The sequence below is a fragment of the Salmo salar genome, chromosome ssa09 (genome assembly GCF_905237065.1).
Source record: "Salmo salar chromosome ssa09, Ssal_v3.1, whole genome shotgun sequence".
NCBI lineage: Eukaryota > Metazoa > Chordata > Actinopteri > Salmoniformes > Salmonidae > Salmo > Salmo salar.
Window position 1 is genome coordinate 156,862,942 of NC_059450.1, and position 12,289 is coordinate 156,875,230.

A 12,289-nucleotide genomic window follows, 5' to 3' on the forward strand; every position below is an offset into this window, starting at 1 on the left:
GATTTAACGGCGGTTGGCATCCAATAAATGTTGAAATACCGCCACCTACTATACTGGAGTACAACTCCTTTATAATTAACTTGAAAAAAACAATAAACAAATAACACAACACTCACAAAATAAATTCTAAAATTCAAAATAACACCACCCTACTCCACTATTTTAATCTATTAAATCCTACCTAATCTATTACCTAATCTATTAAGTCCTAATCTATTTAGTCCTACCTCAGGTCAACCTTGGTCCTACCTGGACTCCCGAGGGGCGCAGCGGTCTAAGGCACTGCATTTCGGTGCTTGAAACGTCACAACAGACACCCTGGTTTGAATCCAGGCTGTATCACAACCGGCCGTGATTGGGAGTCCCATAAGGCGGCCCACAATTGGCACAGCGTCGTTCGGGTTTGGCCGTTGTAGGCCGTTATTGTAAATAAGAATTTGTTCTTAACTGACTTTCCTAGTTAAAAAAAAAATTAAATAACCTGAAAGGATCGGATACACCCTGTAATTATTCTGACGTCAATTCTCACACACCCAAATACCTCTCCGCGGCTGCCACCAAAACCAAGGAAACTGTTATTTGGTGGTGCTTTAGGGCTGAATACACCGGAAAACTCCAAAATGGAAATAAACCAAAACTTTTTTAATCAACTCAAACATCCGAAAACAAAATACAGACGGAACATTCATTGACCCGATTCCTTGTAATGCCTCTGCTGTAAAATCGTTCCCCTCCATCCACCCCCAAAAAAATTCAGCCGCACTAAACAACAATGCTGATTTCCTCTTTATTTGCTCCGTGCAGTTTAGAATCAATGAAATAAACGATACAAAGGGCACGTTTTTTTTTAACATGCAACATGTCAGGATCCTGTTGGTGAGGAAACATTTACTGGAGTCTTTAATCCAACTAATCTGGTTTCTTCAACGTTACTCCCTTCTTCCGCACTTCTCAGCACCTGCGGAGAGGGAGACAAGCTGGACAGGCCTTCCCTGTTGCTCTGTTGGTAGAGCATGGTGTGTGCAATACCAGGGTTGTGGGTTCGATTCCCACGGGGCGCCAGTACAATAGTTTTTTTTTTAAATGCATGAAATTAAATGTATGCATCCACTACTGTAAGTTGCTCTGGATAAGAGTGTCTGCTAAATGACTAAAATGTAAATCTTGCCACGCCTGTGTGTCCTTCACCCTAACAGGGCACGAATTGTGGCGCATGTTTGCCACCACAGCATTTTGTCTTAACTGGTATATAATTCTCTAGCCAGTGGTCATGACTTTCAGTTCCTTTACATCACACATGAGGAGTCATTGGACGAAAGGCGTCTTCTGTACAGATGACTTTTTTTTTTTAAGAGCCCCAACATTTGGTTTGAACATTAACACACATCGCTTGCGGTCTGGATTTGGAATCATAAGAACCTTATCTTTCATATCAGCGAGAAAAAGGTTGAATTGATACACACCTTTTATAGTGTAATGAAACAGGCAGGGAGCAGGCCTCGAACCCTCGACCTTCTAGCTCGAAGTCCAGCGAGCTATCGACTGTGCCGCAAAAGCTTGCTCGTGTGGCAGAGTCAATATCCGCGCTTATAAACCCAGGGTCGTTACAATAGGGTTAGGGTTCCCAAACGGCCATTTTTTTTTTTTCAATGTTACAGCGCTTATTTACTGAAAACAGACAAGACAAACACTGAAAAATACTGTCTGCTGCAACTGTTAAAACAGGTTAAAACAGTGAGCAGTAAGTGTGTATTTTGCATTTGACAAATTATTTTGATGTGAAATGGAAGTAGAGGGATTTATGTTTTTAGAACCGTATGGCAATCGAGAATTGATTCATGTTTCGATGGCGTATTTGGCTGATTTGGCTTCCGGAGCCAATTTGCCATGTAAACAGAACATATAAACATGTAAACAGAACATGTAAACAGAACATGTAAACAGAACATGTAAACATGTAAACAGAACATGTAAACAGAACATGTAAACAGAACATGTAAACATGTAAACAGAACATGTAAACAGAACATTTAAACAGAACATGTAAACATGTAAACAGAACATTTAAACAGAACATGTAAACATGTAAACAGAACATGTAAACAGAACATTTAAACAGAACATGTAAACATGTAAACAGAACATGTAAACAGAACATTTAAACAGAACATGTAAACATGTAAACAGAACATGTAAACAGAACATTTAAACAGAACATGTAAACATGTAAACAGAACATTTAAACAGAACATGTAAACATGTAAACAGAACATTTAAACAGAACATGTAAACATGTAAACAGAACATTTAAACAGAACATGTAAACAGAACATTTAAACAGAACATTTAAACAGAACATTTAAACAGAACATGTAAACATGTAAACAGAACATTTAAACAGAACATGTAAACAGAACATTTAAACAGAACATTTAAACAGAACATGTAAACATGTAAACAGAACATGTAAACAGAACATTTAAACATGTAAACAGAACATTTAAACAGAACATTTTAACAGAACATGTAAACATGTAAACAGAACATTTAAACAGAACATGTAAACAGAACATGTAAACATGTAAACAGAACATTTAAACAGAACATGTAAACAGAACATGTAAACAGAACATTTAAACAGAACATTTAAACAGAACATGTAAACAGAACATTTAAACAGAACATTTAAACATGTAAACAGAACATGTAAACAGAACATGTAAACAGAACATTTAAACAGAACATGTAAACAGAACATGTAAACAGAACATTTAAACAGAACATTTAAACAGAACATGGACTAAGGTGTAACGTTGGGTTGCTTTAGTCCAATATTGGGCTAACGATACTCCTCCTGTCTACATACACATGACTCATGTTCAATTCTTTTAAAATGTGTCACACTGAAAAAGGGTTTGGGCATGAAGGCGTGTACAGGGTATGTCACATGACCCAAATATACGTGTGAAAGGAGAGACGCCATACGGGTCAGTCGGCGTGCACCGACCACTCCATCAGCCATACGGGTCAGTCGGCGTGCACCGACCACTCCATCAGCCATACGGGTCAGTCGGCGTGCACCGACCACTCCATCCGCCATACGGGTCAGTCGGCGTGCACCGACCACTCCATCCGCCATACGGGTCAGTCGGCGTGCACCGACCACTCCATCCGCCATACGGGTCAGTCGGCGTGCACCGACCACTCCATCCGCCATACGGGTCAGTCGGCGTGCACCGACCACTCCATCAGCCATACGGGTCAGTCGGCGTGCACCGACCACTGCCTCTACTTCTTCAGTTACATCCTCTGCTCTCACTCCTAGTGCCTCTCCAAAGACAATCCCCTTGATAGGTACCCTGCTTCACAGATCCACACACAACACATTCCAATCCAATGTCTTTTTCAGGTGCAAAGTGTAACAGTATAGCTTCCGTCTCTCTCTGGGCTCGAACCAGGGATCCTCTGCACACATCAACAACAGTCACCCCACGAAGCATCGTTACCCATCGCGCCACAAAAGCCGCGGCCCTTACAGAGCAAAGGGGGAACAACTACTTCAAGGTCTCAGAGCGAGTGACGTCACCCGATTGAAACGCTATTAGCGCGCACCACCGCTAACTAGCTAGCCATTTCACAGGGATGTTCTCTGTTTAGTGAGTCCTCCAGATCAGAGGCAGTAGGGATGACCAGGGATGTTCTCTGTTTAGTGAGTCCTCCAGATCAGAGGCAGTAGGGATGACCAGGGATGTTCTCTGTTTAGTGAGTCCTCCAGATCAGAGGCAGTAGGGATGACCACGGATGTTCTCTGTTTAGTGAGTCCTCCAGATCAGAGGCAGTAGGGATGACCAGGGATGTTCTCTGTTTAGTGAGTCCTCCAGATCAGAGGCAGTAGGGACGACCAGGGATGTTCTTTTGATAAGTGTGCTAATTAGACAATTCTATTGTCCTGCTAAGCATTAAAAATGTAATGAGTCCTTTCGGTTGTCAGGGAAAATGTATGGAGTAAAAAGTAAATAATTTTCTTTAGGAATGTAGTGAAGTAAAAGTAAAAGTTGTCAAAAATATAAATAGTAAAGTAAAGTACAGATACCCCCCAAAAAGCTTCTTAAGTAGTACTTTCAAGTATTTTTTACTTAAGTACTTTACACCACCATGTTTCTGATTGTCAAATAAAAATCAAATAACGTGTAAATTGTGTAATCCTACTTTGTATCAAATTATACAGTATTTTTGGGTTGTCACTAGTTGCCTCAGCTATATCTAAAAAATGTATGAAAACAAAAATATGCTTTTGGGTCAAAGCTTTTGACACGGTAAACCATTCCATTCTTGTTGGTCGGCTAACCTCTATGGGCTAGGTGGGACGCTTGCGTCCCACCTACTCAACAGCCAGTGGAATCCCGTGGCGCGATATTCAAATACCTTAGAAATGCTATTACTTCAATTTCTCAAACATATGACTATTTTACACCATTTTAAAGACAAGACTCTCGTTAATCTAACCACACTGTCCGATTTCAAAAAGGCTTTACAACGAAAGAAAAACATTAGATTATGTCAGCAGAGTACCCAGCCAGAAATAATCAGACACCCATTTTTCAAGCTAGCATATAATGTCACAAAAAACAAAACCACAGCTAAATGCAGCACTAACCTTTGATGATCTTCATCAGATGACAACCCTAGGACATTATGTTATACAATACATGCATGTTTTGTTCAATCAAGTTCATATTTATATCAAAAAACAGCTTTTTACATTAGCATGTGACTAGCATGTGACTAGCATTCCCACCAAACACTTCCGGTGAATTTACTAAATTACTCACGATAAACGTTCACAAAAAACATAACAATTATTTTAAGAATTATAGATACAGAACTCCTTTATGCAATCGCGGTGTCCGATTTTAAAATAGCTTTTCGGTGAAAGCACATTTTGCAATATTCTGAGTAGATAGCCCGGCCATCACGGGCTAGCTATTTTGACACCCACCAAGTGTAGTACTCACCAAACTCAGATTTACTATAAGAGAAAATGGATTACCTTTGCTGTTCTTCGTCAGAATGCACTCCCAGGACTTCGACTTCAATAACAAATGTTGGTTTGGTTCCAAATAATCCATAGTTATATCCAAATAGCGGCGTTTTGTTCGTGCGTTCAAGACACTATCCGAAGGGTAAAGAAGGGTGATGCGCCCGGCGCGTTTCGTGACAAAAAAAATTAAAAATATTCCATTACCGTACTTCGAAGCATGTCAAACGCTGTTTAAAATCTATTTTTATGCGATTTTTCTCGTAAAAAAAGCGATAATATTCCGACCGGGAAACCCTGTTTTCGTTCAAAGACGAAAAAATAAAAACTTGGCGTCGGGTCGTGCACGCGCCCCCAGTCTCATTGTTCTCAGCTCGACCACTATCCAAATACGCTACTGTTTTTCAGCTATGGCCTGCAAAGTCACCATTCAACATTCTGGCGCCTTCTGAGAGCCTATGGGAGCGTTAGAAAATGTCACGTTATGCCAGAGATCCCCTGTTTTGGATAGAGATGATCAAGAAGGCCAAGAAATAGTCAGAGAGAGCGCTTCCTGTTTGGAATCTTCTCAGGTTTTGGCCTGCCAAATGAGTTATGTTATACTCACAGACACCATTCAAACAGTTTTAGAAACTTTGGGGTGTTTTCTATCCAAATCAAACAATTATATGCATATTCTAGTTACTGGGCAGGAGTAGTAACCAGATTAAATCGGGTACGTTTTTTTATCCGGCCGTGCAAATACTGCCCCCTATCCCCAACAGGCTAAGGAGTATTGGTGTCTCTGAGGGGTCTTTGGCCTGGTTTGCTAACTACCTCTCTCAAAGAGTGCAGTGTATAAAGTCAGAACATCTGCTGTCTCAGCCACTACCTGTCACCAAGGGTGTACCCCAAGGCTCGATCCTAGGCCCCACTCTCTTCTCAATTTACATCATCAACATAGCTCAGGCAGTAGGAAGCTCTCTCTTTCATTTATATGCAGATGATACAGTCTTATACTCAGCTGGCCCCTCCCAGGATTTTGTGTTTAACGCTCTACAACAAAGCTTTCTTAATGTCCAACAAGCTTTCTCTGCCCTTAACCTTGTTCTGAACACCTCCAAAACAAAGGTCATGTGGTCTGGTAAGAAGAATGCCCCTCTCCCCACAGGTGTGACTATTACCTCTGAGGGTTTAGAACTTGAGGTAGTCACCTCATACAAGTACTTGGGGGTATGTCTAGATGGTACACTGTCCTTCTCTCAGCACATATCAAAGCTGCAGGCTAAAGTTAAATCTAGAGTTGGTTTCCTCTATCGTAATCGCTCCTCTCACCCCAGCTGCCAAACTAACCCTGATTCAGATGACCATCCTATCCATGCTAGATTACGGAGACGTAATTTATAGATCGGCAGGTAAGGGTGCTCTCGAGTGGCTAGATGTTCTTTAACCATTCGGCCATCAGATTTGCCACCAATGCTCCTTATAGGACACAATAGTGCACTCTATACTCCTCTGTAAACTGGTCATCTCTGTATACCCGTCGCAAGACCCACTGGCTGATGCTTATTTACAAAACCCTCTTAGGCCTCACTCCCCACTATCTGAGATATCTACTGCAGCCCTCATCCTCCACATACAACACCCGTTTTGCCAGTCACATTCTGTTAAAGGTCCCCAAAGCACACACATCCCTGGGTCGCTCCTCTTTTCAGTTCGCTGCAGCTAGCGACTGGAACGAGCTGCAACAAACACTCAAACTGGACAGTTTAATCTCCATCTCTTCATTCAAAGACTCAATCATGGTCACTCTTACTGACAGTTGTGGCTGCTTCGCGTGATGCATTGTCTCTACCTTCTTGCCCTATGTACTGTTGTCTTTGCCCAAAAACGTTTGTACCATGTTTTGTGCTGCTACCATGTTGTGCTGCTGCCATGTTGTGTTGCTAGCATGTTGTTGTCATGTGTTGCTTCCATATTATGTTGTCATGTGTTGCTGCCATGCTGTGTTGTTGTCTTACGTCTCTCTTTTATGTAGTGTTGTGGTGTCTCTCTTGTCATGATGTGTGTTCTGTCCTACATTTTTATTTTTAATCCCAGGTCCCCGTCCCCGCAGGAGACCTTTTGCCTTTTGGTAGGCCGTCGTTGTAAATAAGAATTTGTTCTTAAATGACATGCTTATTTAAATAAAGGTTAAATATTAAAAAAGTATGACTTTGTTGTTGTGGTATGTAGTGACGACCATGTTTTTTTGGACAGAAATGGATGTGTTGTTATTTTTTTGTACCATATGTATTTATATATATATTATTATTATATTTATTAGATGTCATCCATTGTAACCTCTTGTTTGAATAGTCGGGGAAGATGTCAGAAACTGATGTTTAGTTTGAAACTGATGGCTCGTCCAGTGGAGATGAGAGTTGGAAGGATCACAGTGGCGAACAAAACAGGAAATAAGAAGTAAAGTGGTCGTGGAATCTAGTAAATTCAACCCTATTTATGATTCTTTGAAGGTTTTTCACCGATGGAGTTATGCAGAGGTGTAAACTACTTAAGTAAAAATACTTAAAGTACTACTGAAATAGTTTTTTGGGGTATCTGTACTTTACTTTTTATATTTATGACTACTTTTACTTCACTACAGTCCTTTTTTGATTTATTTTTTGGGTACTTTTTCTCCCAATTTCGTGACAAGGACATCCCGGCCGGCTAAACTCTCCCCTAACCCGGATGACTCTGGGTCTCCATGGCTGTGGCCAGATGTGACGAACAGCCTGGGATCGAACCCTGACACTGACACTCAGATGTACTCGTTACATTTTGAATGCTTAGCAGGACAGGAAAATTGACCAATTTACACAATTATCAAGAGAACATCCCTGGTCGTCCCTACTGTCTCTGATCTGGCGGACTCACTAAACAGAGAACATCCCTGGTCGTCCCTACTGTCTCTGATCTGGAGGACTCACTAAACAGAGAACATCCCTGGTCATCCCTACTGCCTCTGATCTGGAGGACTCACTAAACAGAGAACATCCCTGGTCGTCCCTACTGTCTCTGATCTGGAGGACTCACTAAACAGAGAACATCCCTGGTCATCCCTACTGCCTCTGATCTGGAGGACTCACTAAACAGAGAACATCCCTGGTCATCCCTACTGCCTCTGATCTGGAGGACTCACTAAACAGAGAACATCCCTGGTCATCCTTACTGCCTCTGATCTGGAGGACTCACTAAACAGAGAACATCCCTGGTCATCCCTACTGCGTCTGATCTGGAGGACTCACTAAACAGAGAACATCCCTGGTCGTCCCTACTGCGTCTGATCTGGAGGACTCACTAAACAGAGAACATCCCTGGGCATCCCTACTGCGTCTGATCTGGAGGACTCACTAAACAGAGAACATCCCTGGTCGTCCCTACTGCGTCTGATCTGGAGGACTCACTAAACAGAGAACATCCCTGGTCGTCCCTACTGGCTGTCTGTAAATATATAAAAAACAAGAAAATGATGCCATCTGGTTTGCTTAATATAAAGACTTTGAAATGACTTCTACATTTACTTTTGATACTTCAGTGTATTTAAAACCAAATACTTTTAGACTTTTACTCAAGTAGTATTTTACTGGGGTGACTTTCACTTTTACTTGAGTCATTTTCTATTTAAGGTATCTTTACTTTTACTCAAGTATGACAAACTGGGTACTTTTTCCACCACTGCAGAAACATGAATTTATTTATTCATGCCGATACTAGACTACTCACACCTGAAACCAATCTACCTTTATCTAATAAATCCTACAATATAAGAGACAGCCTTTGTCAAAATGATAAATAGGCTCAATTTCTCTGTACTGTCATTGTAATGTAATTTCCCGAACATTGTGAGATTACCATCGGGTCAACGTGTAAAAACCTACAAACCCCATGATACACCGCGGCCAGGGGAGGGCTCACCTGCGCCAGCTGTGCAGTGGAACACCTGGGTCGGGTTACAGTGCGCAGTGGGCTGGACTCCGCTCCAAAAGAACTTCACTCATTTCACAACGCAACGACTTGGAGCGGCTCAACAATAGTCCTAGTTAAAACAGAAGGATAGTGAAGGACTTGTCTAAGTTTAGTTCAGGCTGATCTTTACTGTCTTCCTTTTCAACGGAACTAAGGTCCATCGGGTAAGGAAGCATTTGATTTGGTTTGTCTGGCTTTTAGAAATGTTTTGTCGCTGCGTGGGATAGCCTACTCTGCCCAGTTTACTGCAAGGAGGTTAGCCTGCAAAGTTACAACCAGTATTATAGTTTGGTTTAGTATTTTAAGTTGTTGATTTGGGATTACTTTATACTAGATTTCCGTGTCCCATTAGACATTACAATAGATCGTTTCGAAACAAGGTCAGTCATTTCTTTTTTCAAATAGTTTTGATGGAAGATTTTGGACATTCTTTCTGAGAGGTCTTATGAGGAGGAGTTTTAGTTTACCTGTGTGGAACTAGCCACATTAAGGATTAGCCACAGGAGTGGTATTTGATGGTTGCCTTCAAAATAAAAGTATTTGAAAGTGATTCAATCGGAGATACAAATAGCGGAGGAATCATACTATATTTGGACTACATAATGCTAAACAATGTCGGGAATATTGTTATATAAATTCAACAAAATAAAATAATTCGTTAAAATAAAAAATCTGTGAAATTGCACTGTGGATGTGATAGACTTTAGAATTGCATTGTGGGCATACTTTATATATATTTCAACTTGAACCTTTATTTAACTAGGGAAGTCAGTTAAGAGCAAATTCTCATTTACAATGACTGCCTACCCCCGGCCAAACCCGGACGACGACTGTGCCAATTGTGCGCCGCCCTATGGGACTCCCAATCACAGCCGGTTGTGTGATACAGCCTGGATTTGAACCAGGGTGTCTGTAGCGATGCCTCAAGCACTGAGATGCAGTGCCTTAGATCGTGTACCACCTTCCCTATGGACCTTATGTCCATGAAATAGGTTGTCTACTCAGTGACACCCACAGAATACAACTGTGACGCGTTTTCACAACTATTATAATCGTAGCGTCAAGCTCACCAGTCACCCTACTATGTATTGATCCATACCTATGGATCCTGTGAAGACCCTTTACAGTTGGAACCTGTGGATGTCACTGAGGAGGCTGATACCCCATTTCATGGCCCCAAGATCCATCGGGACGGCTGTACAGAGCATATACGCATGTCCCACAATGCAATTCTAAAGTCTTAATACATTTACAGTGTGATTTCAACATTTTTTTTATTTTTTATTAACCAAATATTGTATTTCGTTGAATTTATATAAAACAACATTCTGACATTGTTTAGTGTTATCTAGTCCAAATATGGCTGATGATTCCACTATTTTTGTATCCGTTTGAATCGCTTTCGAAAGGGAGCTTTTATTTAGAAGGCGATCTGCAAAATTCCACGACCGTTGCTAATCCTTATTGTGGCTAGCTTCACACATGTCTTTAGCTTGACGGATTTTCTCCAACTAATGGAAATCAGATGTTTGTTTCCCCATTCACTACAGACAGCAGTGCACTGACACTACGCTAAGACAGCGAGGGAGGGGATGAGACAGCTCAGACACAGGTCTAGATATAAAAATAGCCTGCATTTGTACTTCAAGAATTTGGGTTATTAAGACTTGATAATACTTGATGCAACTTATCCAGTTTTAAATTGCCTTTATAAACCATCATATTATACTGTAGCTAAATGCAGTCATTGCCTAATTTACAAGAAGGTGTATATGGTACTGAACCAATCTAAAGTTTAAACCGTTAACTCATTTGAATCTATGATGTTTTTATGTGACATGAGGAAAAAGTTATTGAAGTCAATAAATAGTGGCATAACTAATTATCACATTAAGCATCTCCAATCCAAAGTTAAATCTAGAATCGACTTCCTATTTTGCAACAAAGCATCCTTCACTCATGCTGCCAAACATACCCTCGTAAAACGGACTATCCTACCGATCCTCGACTTCGACGATGTCATTTACAAAATAGCCTCCAACACTCTACTCAGACTGCATAGAATTTGCTATCACAGTGCCATCCGTTTTGTCACCAACGCCCCATATACTACCCACCACTGCGATCTGTACGCTCTCGTTGGCTGGCCCTCGCTTCATACTCATCGCCAAACCCATTGGCTCCAGGTCATCTACAAGTCTCTGCTTGGTGAAGCCCCGCCTTATCTCAGCTCACTGGTCACCATAGCAGCACTCATCCGTAGCACGCGCTCCAGCAGGTATATTTCACTGGTCATCCCCAAAGCCAACACCTCGTTTGGCCGCCTTTCCTTCCAGTTCTCTGCTGCCAATGACTGGAACGAACTGCAAAAAAATCACTGAAGTTAGAGACTTATATCTCCCTCACTGACTAAGCGTCAGCTGTCAGAGCAGCTTACCGATCGCTGCAGCTGTACACAGCCCATCTGTAAATAGCCCATCCAACCAACTACCTACCTCATCCCCATATTTGTTTTAGTTTTTCTGCTCTTTTCCACACCAGTATTTCTACCTGCACATCGTCATCTGCACATCTATCACTCCAGTGTAAATTGCTAAATTGTAATTACTTCACCACTATGGCCTATTTATTGCCTTACCTCCGTACTTCATTTGCACGGACTTTATACAGATTTCTCTATTGTGTTATTGACTGTACGGTTGTTTACGTGTAACTCTGTGTTGTTTTTGTCACGCTGCTTTGCTTTATCTTGGCCAGGTCGCAGTTGTGGGTGAGAACTTGTTCTCAACCGGCCTACCTGGTTAAATAAAATGTATAAAAATTTTTATATATACACTAGATGACACACAAGGGTGCTGTTTTGAATCCATCGTGCCTCCATCTTGGAACTCCTCCACCGGTGTAAAAAAAAAAAACGTTTTGGAAGATATAGAAATGCATTTACTAATGTCTACATTTGTTTTTTGCCACGTTTATTGTATTACAAACACCTGAATGGATACTTTTTAAATTATATTATGTGAGCCCCCCCCCCCAAAAATTTTTACATACGTTTAAAAAAACAACAACATTTTTGAAAGTACTAATGCAACTAAAACATTCTGAAATAAATGTAATTTTATCCTTCGACATTTTAAATGAAAATACTGTAAAAGACCATTATACTGCTTTTCTATATATATATTATATATCTTATATATAAGACCGGTGTCTTCAAAGCCTGTTCATGGCCAAAACATAACACCAGTCATCCTGGGTTTA

General features: G+C 40.9%; 1 protein-coding gene across 1 annotated transcript in view; it reads left to right on the top strand.

The window, feature by feature from the left end:
* Nucleotides 1-9,007: 9,007 nt before the first annotated feature.
* ppp1r13l (protein phosphatase 1, regulatory subunit 13 like) overlaps nucleotides 9,008-12,289 on the top strand; it is a 77,428-nt gene continuing 74,146 nt past the window's right edge. Inside the window, exon 1 of the mRNA XM_045724898.1 lies at nucleotides 9,008-9,192. The gene's annotated coding sequence lies outside the window, so the exon portion shown is untranslated. The remainder of the gene's footprint in view (nucleotides 9,193-12,289) is intronic.